This window comes from Lissotriton vulgaris, chromosome 1_1 (genome assembly GCF_964263255.1).
Source record: "Lissotriton vulgaris chromosome 1_1, aLisVul1.2, whole genome shotgun sequence".
NCBI lineage: Eukaryota > Metazoa > Chordata > Amphibia > Caudata > Salamandridae > Lissotriton > Lissotriton vulgaris.
This window is the reverse complement of record NC_141685.1, coordinates 148,782,008-148,802,922: the sequence shown is the minus strand read 5'-3', so window position 1 is coordinate 148,802,922 and position 20,915 is coordinate 148,782,008. Positions and strand designations below refer to the sequence as shown.

General features: G+C 45.2%; 1 long non-coding RNA gene and 1 pseudogene across 1 annotated transcript; both read right to left on the bottom strand.

The window, feature by feature from the left end:
• LOC147737877 (uncharacterized) overlaps positions 1–17,422 on the bottom strand; it is a 32,484-nt pseudogene extending 15,062 nt beyond the window's left edge.
• Positions 17,423–17,972: 550 nt separating this feature from the next.
• LOC147737876 (uncharacterized) lies at positions 17,973–20,626 on the bottom strand. Its single transcript, XR_015303734.1, has 3 exons — positions 20,564–20,626; positions 19,851–19,903; positions 17,973–19,328 (listed from the first exon to the last, which is right to left on the bottom strand). It is a non-coding gene; the product is annotated as an uncharacterized LOC147737876 (long non-coding RNA).
• Between the last annotated feature and the right edge of the window lie 289 nt (positions 20,627–20,915).

Here is a 20,915-nt window from a genome sequence, read left to right as displayed (position 1 = left end):
AGATAGCAGGATTATACCCTGAATAAAGACAGGCCACATCCTAGACAGCTTGATACCACGCACCAACCACATATGTCAGGTGTCAGAGACCACCCCTCACACAGATAATCCCTTGATATCACCAACCGTAACTATTTATAATGCGAACACAACACAGACTGGCAACCAAAGTGTTATGTATGTAATACTATCCCTACATTTTTGTTGTGTAATTATGACAGCCACCATATGAATATCAAATCTTTAAGTTCTTTAGCACATATGTGGAATGTGTCTATAGCACACAGGTCTCCTAGGGGCGATCTAATTACCATAAGCTGAATAATGATGTGTTTAACTTTGCCATTCAGACAGTATGATCTAATTACCATAAGCTGAATAATGATGTGTTTAACTTTGCCATTCAGTATGTATCAATAGGTTGTTATATGTATAGATGCTAAATAGTCGTTATGTATATAGATGTGTTATGAGAAATCCAATAACCATAAGATGAACAACGATGTGCCCAACTTGCCAATTTAGACACCTTGCAGCGATATGTCTATATGACACTGTGTCCACGTTTTTTAGAAAGATGAGAACGACTGTAAGCCCATACAATGAACACCGACGGGCCAAGTTTTGGCATTCACCCTTATGATTACAGTGGATCCTACGATCATTATGACACACGCAGTGCACACATGACTTAAGACTGCCTAGGAGTACCTAACATCCCTCCACTGAGTGATAAATGACCCCTTTTAATAAAAGAAATGGTTCACTTCCATAACACTTATCACAAAAAACTAGGTCATCTAAGGAATATAACTATGTACCTCACGATGTGTTAACTTTGTGCGCCCCCATACCACGCAATACTCTTTCAAGAGAGCCCGATATACTCTTCAGAGAGAGTCCCCAGTGTGACGTTGGGGCATTCACACAGAGCAGCCGCGGATTGGCTGCCTGAGGCGAGCCCCTGCTTGCAGCATCTAGCGGCAGCACCTCGCGGATCGCAGCTCCACAACATTGGAGGACGCGACGCGAGAAGTCGATTACAAGACTGATCCCAGGTATGTGTGCTTCCTTGGAGCACTAAACAGGATCTTACAAGTGGCACCCACCCTGCGGGGTTCACGCGGTAATTAATTTAAAGATTAAAGAATGCAGTGTACAGCACCGAGATTTAAGGGCGTTTTGGCCTCCACGGCCTATGCTTTAGGGCCTTAAAAATACACTATCTCACAAAGGAGAATTTAATACTTTTAAACGAACGAAGGCACAGTAATCACAAATACTTGGCCTAACGGCAAAACATTATACCAACACAGCGATTTTATACAAACCCACTATCCAGCCACATAATCTCACGAAGGGGAATTAAATATTTTAAACGAATACAGGCATTTCAATGATATTTATTTTGCCTAACTTATATTAACACGGCAGTTGTATGCAAATCAATCAGCCATACAATCACACCTAGTTTTTCTAAATGCATAATTGAATCGGTGCCAATTGTTGTATTGACCTTAGTTTATCTCATGCCCTATTTCAGAAAGATGTGTGGCGCATGATGAAGATAAATACGAAGAATTCCCAATGAGCTCCGCTACACCATAGGATGAAAACTTTAAGTTAGTGTTAAAGAGTGAGTTTCACTTCCATGCGATTTGGTTTAAAGAGGTGATTAGCATTCCCGCTCAAAACCTCCCTCTATACATTTCAGAAACGACTAGGAGCACAATCAGGCCCTAGATGTGACGCAAGGACAACCGTCCGCCATATTATATGTAGGTAATTCGCTGAATAGACCTACTATTAAGTGTCTGTTCACCACATAGATTAATAACACAAGCTAATGCTATGTTTTCCAGGCTCTCATTTGTCCTGATGAAGACCCCAACATGAGGGATAACTAACCCTTTCACACCACGGGGGTCGAAACGTAGACTACGCCATAAACCTACACACCATAGAGCAAAAAGAATGATGGAATCTCATCTATGTGTGATGTAATGTGGGAACATTGTAAATACATGATTTGTAAAGGCGTTACAATTCAAATGTGAATGATTTCTTCAGTGAAAAGATTCTACTGATTAAACAGAACATATCCACACTTCCAGTTTGCCCCCCTGTGGATGATATCTTTTTTAATCCTTTAACATTACACTCTTTTCCTCCCATTGATTTGAAAGTCTTTTTAGAGTTACTGACTAGAGTCAAATCAGGCTCCGCTATGGATGTTTGTCCTCCTCAAATCATGAGGGAAATTGGCCGGGCCATCCCCAATAGCATGATAACCTTGCTTAACAACTCTCTCACATCAGGGATAGTCCCCAGCAGTTTCAAGCAAGCCTTATTGATACCCCTCACTAAGAAACCTGGTATTGACCCTTTGGACCTCACGAATTATCGGCCTATATCCCTGCTGCCCTTTTTATCCAAAATTTTGGAGGCTCATGTCACCAATTGCCTCTCAAACTTTGTGGAAGATTCGGGCTATCTACAACCTTACCAAGAGGGATTCCGGCCTGGTCATTCTACTGAGGCAGTAATACTGGCCGTTCAGAACACCTTGAGGTCCAATGCCGACAAAAATCTTCACCAAGCCCTGGTGCTTCTTGATCTGTCCGCAGCATTCGACACGGTTGACTATTCCATTCTGGTCAACCGTGTCGAACAGGCCGGCCTCAGAGATTCTGCCTTGGCCTGGCTGAAATCGTTCATATCTGAACATACCCAGTCTGTCTGCCTAGGATCCTTTTCAGCTCCCAAAATCAATTCTTTTTGTGGGGTCCCTCAAGGCTCTTCTTTATCTCCCTTATTATTTAATTGGTATATGCGGCCCCTTCTCTTTGCTTTAAGAGAGCACAAAGTCACTGTATATAATTATGCAGATGACTTGCAGCTAGTCTTCGTACTCAATTCACCTAATGCCGTGGAGGATTTTCAGGCAACCATGACCTTAATTCAGAGCTGGATGTCTTTAAATCACCTCAAATTAAACCCGGGGAAAACCGAGCTGATTTTGCCCGGTAAGAGTGAAATCAGCTGGAGCCCTAATTTCTGGCCTTCTGACATGGGTCTCCCCCCTAAAAAATCACAAACAGTAAAAAGCCTGGGAGTGACCATCAATGAGGACCTTACTTTAAAATCCCAGATTGGAACTGTGGTATCCTCTGGTTTTTTCAACTAAGGAAAATTAGGAAAATTGCACACCTCCTTACTCATACTGCCCTAATTCAGGTGGTCATGGCCCTAGTCCTCTCCCACATTGATTTTTCAAACAGCCTCTATCTTGGCCTACCTGTAGGTCAACTTAGAAGATTGCAGTACCTACAGAATCAAGCCGCTAAACTGATCTGCAATGTACCCAAATGGGAATCGATAAAACCAGGTTTAGAGACTTTGCACTGGCTACCTGTGGCTCAAAGAGCCGAATTCAAAGCCGGGTGCATCATTTTCAAGGCATTGCAAGGTAAGGGCCCCCTGTTCATCAGGCAGCTGATTGGAAGATACATCCCCTTACGCAGCTTGAGATCAGCCCATAAAGACTTACTTGAGGTACCACGCTTTAAGAAGAAACGACAGGGAGGCAGCTGTTTCCACTTTTTAGCAGCCACCTTGTGGAATTCATTGCCTTTGGCCCTCAGACAGAGCAAGGATCTCCTTGCTTTTAGAAAGGCATTCAAGACCCACCTTTTCACACAGGCCTATTTGAAATAGAGACTCTTGTTGGTACATCCTTTGTTATGTTCTTTTTTATCTCTCTCCAGCGCCAAGAAGCTCCTGGGCGTATGCGCGCTTTATAAATTTTAAATAACATAACATAACATAACATTATCACACCACCTTTACCCTGTCCTTCACAAACCCTTCACTCCCCTTTCTCCTTGCACTGAGAGCACCTACAATACAATGCTTTCATAATTATAATGATGAAATACGTTTGATTTTGAATTAAATATATGCAGTGAGAACTATAACTGATGAGCTTATATGTGTAATAAATATAATTGAATTATGTACACTGCATATCCCATTCTCATTATATTATGTGAATTCAAAGAGGAATCGGAAATGTGGTGTTCTTAATATACACTAGAATGCAAGTTATTGTTAATGAACTCGGACCATTCCTTATTTATACTTACACAGTGACCCAGGTCCATGAGTTTTGAGGGCTGACCCCTTTTTTGAACTGAAACTGAACTCAGACAAGACGGAAGTCCTCATCCTCGGCCCATCCATCTCCGCCTGGGACGACTCCTGGTGGCCCCCTGCTCTGGGCCCCCCACCCAAGCCCACGGACCACGCACGCAACCTGGGCTTCATCCTTGACTCCTCCCTCACGATGGCCAGGCAAGTTAACGCCGTTACCTCCTCCTGCTTCAACACACTCCGCATGCTCCGTAAGATCTTCCGCTGGATCCCCACTGGAACCAGGAAAACGGTCACCCAGGCCCTCGTCACCAGCCGTGTGGACTACGGGAACGCCCTCTACGCTGGGTCACTGCCAAACTACAGAAAAGACTCCAGCGCATACAGAACGCCTCAGCACGACTCGTCTTGGACATCCCCCGACACAGCCACATCTCCGCCCACCTGAGGGACCTGCACTGGCTCCCCGCCAGCAAGAGGATCACGTTCAGACTCCTCACCCACGCACACAAGGCTCTCCACGACTTGGGCCCCGAATACCTCAACAACCGCCTCACTTTCTACACGCCAACCCGCCAGCTCCGCTCCGCCAGCCTCGCCCTCGCCACCATCCCACGGATCCGCAGAACCACCACTGGAGGAAGATCCTTCTCCTACCTGGCAGCCAAGACCTGGAACACCCTCCCCACCCACCAACGACTCACCCAGGACCATCTCTCCTTCAGGAAGCAACTCAAGACCTGGCTTTTCGGGCAGTAGCAGCCCCCAGCGACTTGAGACCCTAGCGGGTGAGTAGCGCGCTTTACAAATACTCTTGATTGATTGATTGAAAGGAAACCTGTAACACAAGTAAAAACACCTTCTTGTGTATACTTAAACATAATAATTTAGATATTTACAATTTATATAAATGTATGTGGGGATCAACGACACCACAATCTCCCAAACATGTCACCAATCGAGTGAATCTCAGCTGTGGACAACAGTAGAGCTCGAGAAATGCGAAAAGTGCGTTTTTAGCAAGTAACAGAGAGAGGATAGCGTGAGCATGACTCTACTCAATTCATTTCCTCGGAACAGTGCTCTGTGATAAATAGGAAAGTGTCAAAGAAAAGGAGAACATAAGCAAAGTAATCCCAAGAGTTCAAGGGTGCTACAATCTGTGCTCAAATGCCTCTTAAAAAGATCTCAAAATCAACGGAACGTATCCCTGCATGTCTACCTTGCAGGAATGGCTGCTACCGGGTCTGCATGGAGGTCTCGGCCAAGCTAATCACGGCAGGATATATACTCCACGTCTCTGTGTGGAGACATACACATAATCTTCAAGGCACATTTCTATGACTACCAAGTTATTATTACTCACATCAACTTATATGTGTCACTCGAAAAAACAATGTGGAAAGTTAATATAATTTTATATGACAAAGCTGGCACGACTATCTCACATGACTGGTGCAAACCGGTTAAAAACGCCTACAGCAAGGGAATGCAACAAACTCAGAACTTACGGGTAAAATGATGGAGGATTCAAAAAGGCGTCAGTCTTTGCTCAAGTGGTTCGTGATAATCCAAAGTAAATACTCTTAGACAGTCGGTCTACAAAATCAAAAGCCTGCGTGAGTATTCCATGTGTAAAGGTAGTTCAGGTTTAGAATATATAAGAAAACTATCTACAAGCTAAGGGGAGCTTACCTCTTAGTCGACCTTTCTTTCGCCCGATCCCTATCTCTTTGATTTCGGAACGCCACGTATCAGACTAAGAACGAAAAAGAACTCTCACCGGCAGTGGACAGTAAAGACAGACTACTCGAACCTTCTCTACATTCTCCAGCTTACATTATATGCTGGTTACGCTGTCACAGTCGCTGACAAATATATAGTGCCACACAACTAGAGGGCAAAAAAAAAGAGAGAAAGGGGGGTCGGTTGTTTGAAATATTAAAACAAGAAAAAAAGAAGAATGCATGTGCTTGCTAAAAATAAAAATTCAAAAAGAACCATCACCAAGTAAAAGGATTTATATTATCTATGAAAGGTATCTATATTGCTACACCCTCATTATGACCTCTCCCTGTTGTCCCGCACAATATCAATAATGTCAATTAGACTCCATGAATTACATAGAGTGGTACACCGTACAAAGGATACCTCGGAGGAAGAGACATATAAAGTTGTATACGACAGAAAAATACATAAATCGTCACCTGGACTTCAAACAGATCCCTCTTAGTAATTGAACATACTTTATTTCCCTATAACCTCATCAGTGTAAGATGAAAAAAGGTTAACAACTTTATGTCTAAACGGGCACATGATATAATAATGTATATCTCTCTCTGGTTGTCAATACTGATTGGAAAGTCTAAGATGAAAAAATGAAAACCACTTCATATCGAGACAAACACATGGTGTAAAAGAGCATATCTCTCTCTGGTTTTCAATATGGATTTGGAAACAAATAATATTTTCTCAAAGCCCAAATTTCGCCTCTGACATTAAGTCCTGTGGTCGCTGTATGATATTTCTCGATCAGTCTAGCCTCTAATCTGTTTAGCTTAGTCTGTATAATTTCCTCAGTGTTGTTTTGAACTTTAATCAGTACTGTCCAACTGATTTTAATCTCACTATGGCCATGACTCAAATAGTGCTCTACCAGTGGAGCTCCAATGATTTTGCACTTTATTCGAAATTTGTGTTGTAAAATGCGATTTTTTATCGGCTGTGTAGTTTGACCGATATAGTGTATATTACATGGACAGGTGACACAATAAACAACATTCTTTGTGTTACAATTACTGAATGCTCTCCGGGTATGTCGTTGTCCATTAATCATCACTTCTTTAGAGTCTTTTGTCAATATACATGCCACACACTGTTGGCACCTGAAGTGACACACCACTGGCGGCAGGCCGCATCATAAGCAGAGTCTTGTGCTAGAGGGTCCTCAGACCCCTCCCAGTCCTCCCCTTCCTCCGAAGTCGAACAGGCTCAAAATAAGGAGGAAGGACATAGAGCACAAAAGGGTCCATCGGCGTCGGTATTGGCCAATAGGGTAACGGACCGGGTCAGGGCTGAACCTGGGGATGACGTCATCCCAAGCAGGCGACATCAGAAGCGGTGCCGTGGAGATCAGCGCTGGTGGCGGTGTCACCAGGTCAACCGGCGTTGATCGGGGTCCAATTCCATATCCATGGGGGGCTTGCAGCGTCGGGCCGGAGCAGCTGGCGACACAGGGGCTGGAGCCGCCACAGATGGTAAAGCAGGACACCTCATCGGGCCTGCGGGGCCCACTGGAGCACCGGTGGGGCCAGATGGCCCAAAGAGTAGGGCCATGGCAGCAAGAAAGTCTTGCAGCCGAGCAGGCGTCGCACCCGGAAAGGGGGGGTAGACTGTCAGTGACGTCTCAGGCTCCGCCGGAGCAGCAGGGGAGGCACCGCTCGCACCCTCAGCCGCGTCAGGCGAGGGGAAGTCGAAGAGCGCCGATGCTTCTTCGACTTTTTGGAATGCTTCGACTTACCTGACCCCGAGTGCAAAGACTTAGATCTAGAAGAATGGTGATGACGGCTCTGCGACCCATCCCTCACCTCCCACGGGACCGGCTGCCAGACTTCAAGCAACTTTCGGGACCGCTCCCGCAAATCTTCGGCGACATGGCCCGGCAGTCGGGGCAAGATTGGGGTCGTGGTCGGGCCCCAGGCAGTAGAGACACATGCGGTGGGGGTCCGTCATCGACATGCGATGACAGTCCCCACAGTTCTTGAAATAGGGCATCCCTACGACACCAGGATTCGATCGACTTGAATAGATGAGGTAAAAGACCGTGAAAAACTCAGTCAAAAAATGACTGGGGGTACTCGCTCTTCCTGGATCTGCGCTTGCTGACGCATAAAAAGAAAGAACTGATGTCAGCACGTGTGGGCGCGTCAAATTAACTCTAGCAACGTCATCCCAGCGCCGACGCCAACGACGCACGCCCGGCCGCACGACGACGCCTACTGATGCACAGCGGTCATGCTGACGAAAACCTTTTCAGATCCGGTCTGACGCCTGGGGGTAATTCTAAGGTAAGGAATCTATCACTACGTGTTTTTTTCAGAAGCCACTGATCAGCAATGTGCATAGAGAGCTAAGATATGATTAGAAAGGCAGGGAGTTCAGGGAAAGGGGAGAGAGAAGGGGTGAGGCGAGGAGAGATGTGGTGAAGAAAGCAGATGATGAAAGAGCTAAGTTGTGTGCAGGAAGGAACAGGAACTGAAAGTGGCAGAGGCACAGCAAGCAGTGAAAGTGGAGGAGGGACGAAAAGGGGCAGGTGGCTACAAAGGTAAGGTGAATGTAGGTAGTCGAGGAAGGAACAGAGGCAAAGTGAGTAGGGGAAAGCAGAGGAATGAGGTGAGGAATCACAAGTGAAGGGGTAGAAACCAGAGCAGGCAGTGGGAAGAGTTAAGGTTGAAGAAAGGAATGGGAGCAGATGCGGCGATGGGCAAAGTGACTATGGTAGGGCAGGGGAAGAGGCAGACAGGAAAGAAGGAAGGGGAACTTTGTCAAGAGGAAGGAAAGAGTGGTGGTAGCAGTTGGCAAAGACCGTTGGGCTGAGGAGATGGTAAAGGAGGAGGTGGGAGGAGGGTGAAGAGGAGCGCAGGAGTGAAAATGAAGTCGGACTTTTGGAGCAGTAGAAAAAGTAGAAAAGTGGTAGAGGAAGAAGAAGGCAGAGGGGCTTGAGAGATGTAGATAAAAGCAAAGAAGGAAAGTAAAGAGGTTGTAGGGGTGCTTCGGACTCAAAAGGGCCAGAAGGAGTAGAGGGGAGGGCTAGAGTGAGGCAGGGTTATCAGAGAAGCGATGATGGAGGATGGAGTAGAGGGGAGGGCTAGAGTGAGGTAGGGTTATCAGAGGAGCGATGATTGAGGATGGAGTAGAGGGGAGGGCTAGAGTGAGGTAGGGTTATCAGAGGAGCGATGATGGAGGATGGAGTAGAGGGGAGGGCTAGAGTGAGGTAGGGTTATCAGAGAAGCGATGATGGAGGATGGAGTAGAGGGGAGGGCTAGAGTGAGGTAGGGTTATCAGAGAAGCGATGATGGAGGATGGAGTTCAGGGGAGGGCTAGAGTGAAGTAGGGTTATCAGAGGAGGGATGGAGTAGAGGGGAGGGCTAGAGTGAGGCAGGGTTATCAGAGAAGCGATGATGGAGGATGGAGTAGAGGGGAGGGCTAGAGTGAGGCATGGTTATCAGAGAAGCGATGATGGAGGATGGAGTAGAGGGGAGGGCTAGAGTGAGGCAGGGTTATCAGAGGAGCGATGATGGAGGATGGAGTAGAGGGGAGGGCTAGAGTGAGGTAGGAATATCAGAGAAGCGGTGATGGAGGATCGAGTAGAGGGGAGGGCTAGAGTGAGGCAGGGTTATCAGAGAAGCGATGATGGAGGATGGAGTAGAGGGGAGGGCTAGAGTGAGGTAGGGTTATCAGAGGAGCGATGATTGAGGATGGAGTAGAGGGGAGGGCTAGAGTGAGGTAGGGTTATCAGAGGAGCGTTGATGGAGGATGGAGTAGAGGGGAGGGCTAGAGTGAGGTAGGGTTATCAGAGAAGCGATGATGGAGGATGGAGTAGAGGGGAGGGCTAGAGTGAGGTAGGGTTATCAGAGAAGCGATGATGGAGGATGGAGTAGAGGGGAGGGCTAGAGTGAAGTAGGGTTATCAGAGGAGGGATGGAGTAGAGGGGAGGGCTAGAGTGAGGCAGGGTTATCAGAGAAGCGATGATGGAGGATGGAGTAGAGGGGAGGGCTAGAGTGAGGCACGGTTATCAGAGGAGCGATGATGGAGTAGAGGGGAGGGCTAGAGTGAGGCAGGGTTATCAGAGGAGCGATGATGGAGGATGGAGTAGAGGGGAGGGCTAGAGTGAGGTAGGGTTATCAGAGGAGCGAAGATGGAGGATGGAGTAGAGGGGAGGGCTAGAGTGAGGTAGGGTTATCAGAGGAGCGATGATGGAGGATGGAGTAGAGGGGAGGGCTAGAGTGAGGTAGGGTTATCAGAGAAGCGATGATGGAGGATGGAGTAGAGGGGAGGGCTAGAGTGAGGTAGGGTTATCAGAGGACCGATGATGGAGGATGGAGTAGAGGGGAGGGCTAGAGTGAGGTAGGGTTATCAGAGGAGCGATGATGAAGGATGGAGTAGAGGGGAGGGCTAGAGTGAGGTAGGGTTATCAGAGAAGCGATGATGGAGGATGGAGTAGAGGGGAGGGCTAGAGTGAGGTAGGGTTATCAGAGGAGCGATGATGGAGGCTGGAGTAGAGGGGAGGGCTAGAGTGAGGTAGGGTTATCAGAGAAGCGATGATGGAGGATGGAGTAGTAAGGCTCAGACTAGACACACCATGCCCCCAATACAGGACGAGCTTCACAATGGAGCTATCGCCCCGGAAGTCACCCCAGTTTGCAGTAACAAACAGTCGGAGACAGGCTCCGGAAGTAGTGTCGAGAGGTGGCCTTCAGCCATGCCCTGATTATCAATCCCAGGCAAATTGGTGATAGAGAATAGCCAAACACAGAGCGAATGTGATTACAAGCATCAAAATAGTATGTAGTAGGTACAGCTCTACCATGGTGCTAAAACAGTGTATATATGCAGGTGTATAAACAAGGCTGCAATCAGGCGCAATCCTTGTATGCACAACCCTACCAAGTCCAAAACTCACCTGCAACCACCGCACCCAATGGCTCTAGCCCCCAGCAGAGTTTGACCACCTGGACTACCATCACCTCTAAAGACACCCTCAGGATCAGGAAGAGCATCCACTCCAGAGGCCCCTCGGATCCATGCCCTCACCACATCTTCAACAGTGCCTGCACCCCCATTGCACACAAGCTCTGCTACCCCATCAACTGCTCCATTGAGTCCCCCACCTTCCCTGAAGACTGGAAACATGCAAAAATCAACCCCCCTGCTGAATAAATCCTCTGCCGACCAGACGGACTTCAAGAACTACATACACAACTCTCTGCTCCCCTTCCCAGCCTAAGTCATCGAGAAAGCCATCAACACCCAACTCTCAGAGTTTATGAAAATGAACTCACCCAATCAGGCTTCAGAAGCAACCACAGCACCAAGACCACTCTCCTCACCACTACAGACGACATCCACACCCTATTCAACTGAGGCAAGACTGCTGCCCTCATCCTCCTAAACCTCTTGGCCGCCTTTGACACCGTTTCCCACCATAACCTCTGTGCAGCATGCAATCCCTCTGTGGCTTCCTTGGTCTTGTGATCTGAATGTCTAGGCCACACACTTTAGTTCCATAACCACCTCAAAATGATGATTCAGTGGGGCAGACAACATGCACCACTACCTATTATGAGGCTGTATGCCCCGGCCCTACAGGACAGAGTCTTCTGTGATTCTGTAAGTACACATATCGCTATCTTTGAGGCAAAGGAAAGAACTGCCTCTACGACAGTGATAGAGTGGGATACCTTTAAGGGTCTCACATAAGGCCTGTGCATCAAGATGTAGCACGGTGTAAAACATGCCTTGCGAGCCCAGAACCTCTCTTAAACAAACAATATGAACAACGGAAATATATCTGGGGTAGCTGCATGAAACTAAAACACAATCAACCCACTCTGACAGGAGTAAAGAGAGGCGGTGGTCAGACTAGGAACACTACACTATCAGATACTAGCATGGCTACTAAGGTTGTTGTCCCCCAAAGACCCCAGAAAGGCCAGCAGATCCCCGGTGGGAGAGATATTGAATGTCCAAGCAGATATAAACCAGGCTTTCCTGTAGTACCAAACGTCTGTATACCAGGCTTTGTTGGGAGTGCAAGCACCCCAATTAGATGAGTATTTGAATAGACTGTCGATCCCCAGACTTAACCCCCTTCAGGGACATACACCAGACAAAACCCTGACCACTGAGGAATTTGGCTTCATGATTGACTAGATCGCGTGCAACAAAACTCCTAGGATGGACGGGTTCCCGGTAGACTTTTACTTCACCTACAGAGCAACCCTCTCTCCAAAGCTACTCGAAATGAACCAACAGGCCCGGCAGGAGGGCACATTGCCGGGATCCCTATGGGAGTCTATGATATGGGTACTGCCTAAGCCCAACAGGGACCCCCTGGAGCTACGCTCCTACTGGCCACTGTACACCAACCACAAGATTTGCAGGAAGGTCCTTTCAAACAGGTTGCTCCCCTGCCTCTCTACATTGGCACCGAGACCAGAATGATTTCGTACCTGGGAGAAAAATATGTCTTAACCTATGGCGCCTCTCCGGCTGATGGAAGAGAATCCTCATTAATTGCCTCCATACACAGCACTCTCACTAGATATAGAGAAGGCCTTCGACACCCTGGGGTAGTTTTACTTAACGAAAGTGCTGATGTGCATGAAACTAGGGCCAGAAATATTACACTGGATAAATCTCCTCTACACTAACCCGCTGGCCTGCATCCGGACAGGCAGAGATCTCAGTTTCTTTTGAAGCATGCAGCAAAAATACCCGCTGTCAATTACTTTTGCCCTAACCATGGATCTGTTCGCTGTCCTGTTTCACTCACAGGACCCAGCAATCAGTATACCGAGTGAGCCAAATTGAGAGGACATATCACTATATGCTGTTGATGCATTTGTGTACCTCAGGAACGTGCATGGGTATCTACCGCAGGTGATGGATGTTCTAGACTATTTTGATAGGGCTTCCGGACTGAGGCTAAATTGGACCAAATCCAGCTTATATCCCATGCGCAAACTCACAACTTAGACCAGGAAGTGCTGCCCCAATTAGCACTGAGGTGGCACCCTGACATCTTCAGGTACTTAGAGGTGAACTTACCACACCAATGAAGAACTTATACAGGGCAACTTAGATGATGTTGAATGTTTGCAGCTCCCTGTCGTTTTGGGGCTCCCTGCCACTATCAACCCCTGGGTAGAGTGGCAGTAAAATGCTGTTAATACATTTATACTGCTTCTCGACCTCTCTAGTTTTGCCGCCCCGGCGCTTCTTCAGGAAATTGGACTCTGTTTCTGTTCTTATGGACTTAATCTGGGGAGCGGGCCACAAGAGAGTCGCGCTTCGCAAACTTGACTCTACCTTGGAACGGGATAGAGGAATGGACATTTAAAAGACTAATAAAGAACTGCAAACTACTGTGTGACTTGGAATATGATTATTTCTCAATACAGCCCTTGTTTGTTATCTCGTTACAGTTCTCACATTATCATCCGCACTAGAAGAAATGGGAGCCTGGGGTGTCTGATCACAGAAACTCATTTACATACAAAGGGGGGTGAAAGCCTGTTCACAAAGTGCAACACAACTTGTTTATGTAAAGGTTTGTACATTGCAGAGGGATTGTGATTCAGGTAACAGTGTGAGTGTTGTATGACAGGAGCGGGAAGTCTAAGTTGCTGAGAAATGAATGTCTGAAGGGTGCTTCTTTAGCTCTTTCAACGATTTGAGAGAGGGTGGCAGTCTCAAATTCTTGGGGCACAGATACCAACAGCTTCACTCATAATCTTTACTTTTTGCATCTACAGTTGGTGCAGATACCACCTAAGAGAGTAACCTTAGTGTGCTTTCTGGAGTCAGCCTGCTTTGATTTTCCCAAACTTTGGTCAGCAAAGGTAAATGTGTCTTCTACTCAAGTGTTCTTAGCTTGGTAACTTGGCTTGAGCAGTATGACCTAAGGGGCGCTCGAAGGTAAAGAAAAACAGTGGAAGTCACAAATTTCAATACAGTTTATTAAAAATAGAGAAGGAATTTTAAGACTCAAACCAAGTTTAGATCAAAAAGAATATTTAATAATTATTCAGAAGCAAAATCTAAAGGAGGGCTGTGATTTAAGCATTACTAATTAGCAAAACCACTGTCAAAACCAAACAAAAAGGTAAATGAATAAAAAAAAAGCAGATCTACTGAATCAATCAGGAAGTCACCTACAAAATTGTAGCTCACTTTGGTAGCCATGCTCGAGAGGACAAAGATACGTTTAGTCTCTGGTGATGATTAACACTGGAATTTGAAGCAAGGTTTTTGGCTGAATCAGTCTCAGAAGGTGACAAGCTGCACAGAAGTGGCTTGAAGTGCAAAATTCCCACAGAGTAGAGTTGGGCTAGCAAGTTGAACCTGAATCCACGGCCATCAAAATGTGTGAAACTTCAAGCAATTACAACAGCTGCCAAGTTATGGAGATGGTTCAAGGTTGATGATAAGAGCCAAAGCATGGAACGTGGCAGGCCTGAGGCATGGTTAAAGGGATAGCAGGTTCTATTTGAAACAAAAAGAAGATGGAAAGAGGCCACTCATGTGGATCTTTGTAATACGAGGCCATGTCCCATTGGAACAGAAATCATTAGGACTATTTAGGGTGGGGCCACGAATGGTTTGCACATGGTTGGCCTTGTCTTTAGTGTCACGGAGAATAGAAAATGATGTGGCGGGATGTTGCCAAGATTAACTACCAGTCCACCCATCACCTTTAGTTTTTCTCAATGATCAGCCCTACGTGGTACAGACATGAACAGATATTGGTCCCATAGAGACCTACGACAACGGGACTTCTGCTGCAGCCCCCTGGTGAGGCTCGTTAACACTGGAAACAGTTTGAAGTTGCTTGCATTCCAGATCCTAGCAGCGTGGGCTCAAAGTTCAGGATCGAATGGCCTTTGTGGGTCAGAGCCACTGCTTATAAACACCCAGGGAACAAAACACACTGAATGGAATGAGGCCACAAATAGTTACAAAAGAATGAGGTTAATTCAAGCATTTCCATCCCTCGCTGTGCGCTGTTCTCAGTAGACAGTTTGTTGGACAATCAATGGATTGATGTCTTTGTGGCTGCTTCATGTAAATGTTTTGCAATGCTGAAAGCTCCTCCTCAGGGTCGACAGTGAGCACCTTTTATTCTCCCACATTGTCTGTCTTATGTGGAAAGTTACATTTACAGCTGAAGTTTTTGTCACATTGAGAGCACGGGTCATTTCATTTCATAAAGCTTTATTCGGAACATTTAAAAAACATGTCCATAAAAGCACAAATAATACAGACAATTCATACAATTTCTTAGAGGCAAACATAATATACATATAAATATACTATCGATCAGAGAAAAAACAAAATACACATATGCAGAATATCCAGAGGGGGATGGAATAAATATTTAAAATGTACAGAAGTTTGATTAAAAACACATACTGTTCCTGGCGCTAATCGCTTTATATAAAAAAGATGCAGTAAAAAAAACAAATGTCCGCATGATTCAGATTAAAAGCACGGGTCATTTTCTTTCACATTGTGGGTTCTCTCTTGTTGAATGAAACTGAATCTCCAGCAGACCCTTTCCTGGCATTTAGAACAATTACAAGGATTTTTCCAGGTAAGTTCTCACAGGTTGAGTGGGACCAGATTTCCGAATGAAACTTTTCCAGCATTCAAAGAGCTAAGAAAGTTTTTCCCCAGTGTGAGTTCTCTCATGTCTAGTGAGAGTTGATTTCAATCTGAAGCTTTTGTGGCATTCAGGGCACTGATATGGTTTATGCCCAGTGTGGGTCCTTTCATGCACAGTAAGGTTGGATTTCTGACCAAAGCTTTTTTGGCATTTTGAGCACTGATAAGGTTTTTCCCCAGTGTGAGTTCTCTCATGTCTAGTGAGAGTCTTTTTCAGACTGAAGCTTTTCTGACATTCAGAGCACTGATACTTTTTGAGCCCAGTATGGATTCTCTCATGTAGAGTTAAACCGAATTTGTGATAGAAACCTTTTTGGCATTCAGAACACTGATACCGTTTATGCCCAGTGTGGGTTGTTTCATGTACAGTAAGGTTGTGTTTCTGACTGAAGCTTTTACAGCATTCAGAGCACTGATAAGGTTTTTGTCCAGTGTGGGTCCTTTCATGTGCAGTAAGACTGGATTTTTGACTGAAGCTTTTACAGCATTCAGAGCACTGATACGGTTTTTGCCCAGTGTGAGTTCTCTCATGGTGAGTGAGAAAATTTTTCCGACTGAAGCTTTTCTGGCATTTAGAGCACTGATAGGGTTTGAGCCCAGTATGGATTCTCTCATGTTGAGTTAAACCGGATTTGTGATAGAAACCTTTTTGGCATTCAGAACACTGATACGGTTTCTGCCCAGTGTGGGTTCTTTCATGTGCAGTAAGGCTGGATTTATAACTGAAGCTTTTACAGCATTCAGAGCACTGATAAGGTTTTTGTCCAGTGTGGGTCCTTTCATGTGCAGTAAGGCTGGATTTATGACTGAAGCTTCTACAGCATTCAGAGCACTGATAAGGTTTTTGCCCAGTGTGAGTTCTCTCATGTTCAATTAAACTGGATCTCTGACTGAATCCTTTCCGGCACTCAGAGCACTGGTAAGGTTTTTGTCCAGTGTGGGTCCTTTCATGTGCAGTAAGGCTGGATTTATGACTGAAGCTTTTACAGCATTCAGAGCACTGATAAGGTTTTTGGCCAGTGTGAATTCCCTGATGGTGAATCAGACTGCAACTAAAACTGAAGCTTTTTTGACATGTGGAGCACGGTTTATGCCCAGTGTGGTTTCTTTCATGTGAAGTGAGATTGGATTTGGTACTGAAGCTTTTACAGCATTCAGAGCACTGATACGGTTTAAGCTCAGTGTGGATTCTTTCATGAACCGTAAGGCTGGATTTGTGATTGAAGACTTTCTGGCATTCGGGACACTGATAGGGTTTTCGTCCAACAATAGTTTTCTCATGTTTAGTGAGGTGGGATTGATGACTAAAGCTGTTCTCACATTCATTGCTCTTATTAGAGTTGTTTGTTTCTCCAAGTTGGGTTTGTTCCTGGGTACATGCCATCTTAAGACTAAATTTGATTTCTGATTGTGTACTTGTTTATGTTACAACTCAGCATTAACTTCTAAAATACATTTCAGATGCTCTTCTTAACATATGTATTTTAACTAATGATAGTTTTTACCTGGAGATCATTTTCCTACCTTTAAAGGCACCGATCTAACTTGTCTTATTAACTTTCACTGAGGAGCCCCTTGTATTGATTAAGAGGCCTCTCATGGATTCATGTTCTCCAAGTTATGCCCGGGTGAATCCTCTCAAGTTTAATTAGTCTCATTTAGTGATTCTAGTTTATCACATTTGATTTAGGAGTTTTAAAAGCACTGATAAGGTCTTTGGGCTTTAGTGTTTGACTGTTAGGTATGTTTTTTCATACAAGTAATGACAGATGCTTAGGGCTTGCCAGGGTGGGTTATGAATTATCAACAGCGTAACACTGGCCCCTTTTATACTTTCTGTCAGTATATGCTTTTTTTAGCTCAGTGACTAAGACAGGTACATGATCCACTTTGTGTCAGGTTCCTGCATTCAGCGCCTACCTAAACATCAGGAACTACATCTCCCATGATCCTTGTAGGGAGGAAGTATAAGGGTGGTTTTGCAGGATACTCGTTGCACGTAATTCTTAGTCCTTTGTTTGTGTTTCTTGCATTGGTGGGAGGACCGGCGTTCTTCGAGCTGCTGCTGCCGTGGGGAAGCGGGAGCTCTGATCCCCGCTCCGCTTCAGCCTAAAGGTATTGTTTCTCTGACCCGGGAAGGAGCCCTGGCCTCGGGCGCCAACCGGCAACATAGATACTGTCACCTTCGTTTCTCGAAGGAGCGCACCGTTTGGGTGCGTGTCGATTTTAAAACCCGGCTCCTCGGGGTTTTTGGTTTCCCGGAGCTTAGCGGCGGCCGCTGCAAGCTACCGTGGAAGTTTTCCAGAGCTTGGGCTTATCTTGTTCCGATTTGCCCGGAGCATAGTGGTGAGTTCACTACATGCTGCCGGCTTGAATATTCATTGTGTTATGTATCGTCCGGAGTAGAGTGGTGTGCTTTGCTACCTACTGCCGGCTAGAGAGTTGTACTTTTGGTTTCTTTAAATAGCGGAACGTAGTGGCGGTCACAACCACACGTTGCCGTTATATAGGATAAAGACTTTGTGTTCTGTTGTGTGCACCAACGGATAAAACCATATAGAACTAAAGGAATATTCAAAGCGCTTCTTGGGGACAGAACCTTGCTTAATGGAGTGATGAAGTGTGGTATTTACTGCAAACTCGTTTAAGATTTATTCGAACTATGAACTTGTGCTTATCTCAAAGAATCATTTAGAGGAACAAGTTCCTAGACCAGGGAGGGATCAATTACATGAGGTTCATATTCCACATAAGATGGTGTGTATTCTCAAAGGGTGTGCGTTTTCTAGAGCATGTACTTGTGTAGGATATGTGTGTTAACAATTGTCTTTCCTTTCAGGAAGCTGGACTGTTAATCCTTTAGACTTGTTGGCGGACTGTGTACAGCCTCCTAAGGTATTCAGCGGTCTATTGAGTGCTATTGTGAATAGTCAGAATATTGGCAGGTGTTATAAAGCTTTTGTTCTGTCATTTCAGATCCCTTGTCCCTGCTGACCCCTACCCGTCCCCGGTCTCTTTTCATTATTTATCCCTCGCCTGATGGTTCGAACCCCCTGTGTACATATTCAGGGGGTTGGTAACGTCAGGAGGTGGACCCCTTTGTTCATCGATCGGATCCCGTGGAGCAGGCTCTGACACTTTGGAGTTACAGGACCCTTTGAAACCCCTCGGATCAACCTCAAGAGACAGAGTTGGTGGGGGAAAATCTTCCTATATTGGAAATGGTAAGCCAGCATCTTTGGTGAATTGACATCTGAGAAAGCGCATTTACAATGACTTTCTTTTAAACAACCTTTTCTCTCCTCTCATCTTCAGGAGACAGAGACAAAAGCTTGCTCTTGTAAACCGAGGATATTAGTCTTTTTGACGGTTCTGTCACATCACAACACGTCTACGGATGCTGATCTGTTGTGGAGGGTTTACGTCTCCAAAGTATTTCTCATAAACCATCAAACAGAATTTACAACACTGAGTTTTCCCATGCGCACTGCGTGGGCATCAATTGTGGCCAATGTTCTCCTCAATCTCAGTTACTGACACTTGGTAAACATTTATGGTCATTTTCCTTTAGGGATTTGACAACTTTCACATTCAAAAGTTTCTTCCGCTCCAACATCCTCACCATTCCTGGTACATAGAATGTGTTTCTTCTCAAGAGCTCAAGAATGTTTTAACTTTCCTTGTGTTTCTCTAAATTTAAACCTTCTTTTTTCTGTTCATGCTTCAGTCACCTGTAGAAACGGAGTCAGAAATTGTAAATGAACACAAAGAAAAAATATTTATGACCTTATACTTTGCACAAAGAATATACTGACAAAAACAAGCCAGGAAATCAGTTGAGTATCATTTCTGATAGTGGTGAAACAGCTCGGGGACACTGTAAATCGGGAGCTTCGGATCACTGGAGCTCATGGATGTGAGAGAAAACGTAATTACTATTTAAGAAAGAAACACAAGTTGCACATATATTGTGACACAGATTCTCAGCAGCAGCCAACACTATCAATTTACAATTTCTGTGGCAAAAGCTTGCATCACAATGAGATATTTCTAATACTTTTAATGAATTATCTCCTGCCCACCTAGACTGTTAATCTATTCCTTTTTCCAGTGATCTAGGAAGGGACATTTTATTGAACAAAGGAATTCGCTTTGTTGTAATCACTGCTTTAAATGCCACTGTAGACTGACGCTGTGTCCAGTTAGCTCAGTGGAATTCACTATTTCAAATTGTGCGGATGATAAGGACTTACTTGGTTCCCAGAACTCATCACACTCCTCCGACAGGACCCAGGCACTGCAACACCTGAAAAAGAGAAAAAAACAGCACAACAGTAAAGGAAACAAACAAGGGTCTAGAAAAGAAAAACACAAAACAGAAGAAAGAGATAAAAGGCTATCTTCCACTCTCACCACATGTTCCTGCGCAGGAAACTGTGCAGCAGATGCTTGTAAAACCATAGGTTGATTCTAAAGACAGTGCCCCCAAGGTCAGCACTAGGTGCAGCTCCACCGGTTGCATCACCCTAAAGCAAGCCCTGTGTGCATGTGTCTTCACACACATATACTGTGTCTTTTGCTTGTAGTAGATAAGACAGAAAAGGATAGTTTAGGAGGACATAAAGAGATGGAAGTTAGATCATGAGAGAAAAGACGCCGAAAGAACAGTCAGAGGGGGGAGAGTATCACTTGGTGTAGAGGAGGAGACAAATGTGCCAATAGTTAAGGAACTGCTGGGCAAAACCGACCTAAAAAGGAATCGGACCTGCACTACACCCCCCACATTTCCAGGAGGAATGTGGCTCCATCATATTATTATCAGAAATTTGATAACAACAAGAATAGTGTACAGAGGGAGTCAAATGTTGAAGCTGAAGAGACAAAAAAAAAAGACTGAAATCAAGAAAGGGAATAGAGAAAGAAGAAACAGGGGAAAAGGAAATTTAAGAGTTATAGGAATCCTTACCTGACAGTTATATTATATTTTGTTCCTCCAAGGGTGGCAGCCACGCTGCACTGCCTCGTCATCCCAGAATACCTTGAAAGGAAGTAAAGAAATAGTTTTGCATCAGACGACTATCACACTTCATCACATTTTACAAATAACCATCCTGAACTTACAACACAAAAGAATCTCTTGTTCTCTGGAGGCCATTGTGAAGCAAATATGGGTATGAATAAATACTTTTTTGGTTCACCAAGAACCATGATCCCTTGCTGGAAAAGGTCTCTGTGAATATGGAGTGCACCCACAGTCTCAGAGAACAAACCCCAACAACACAGTCCACTTCTTCATAACCCCCATCTTTCCATTTACA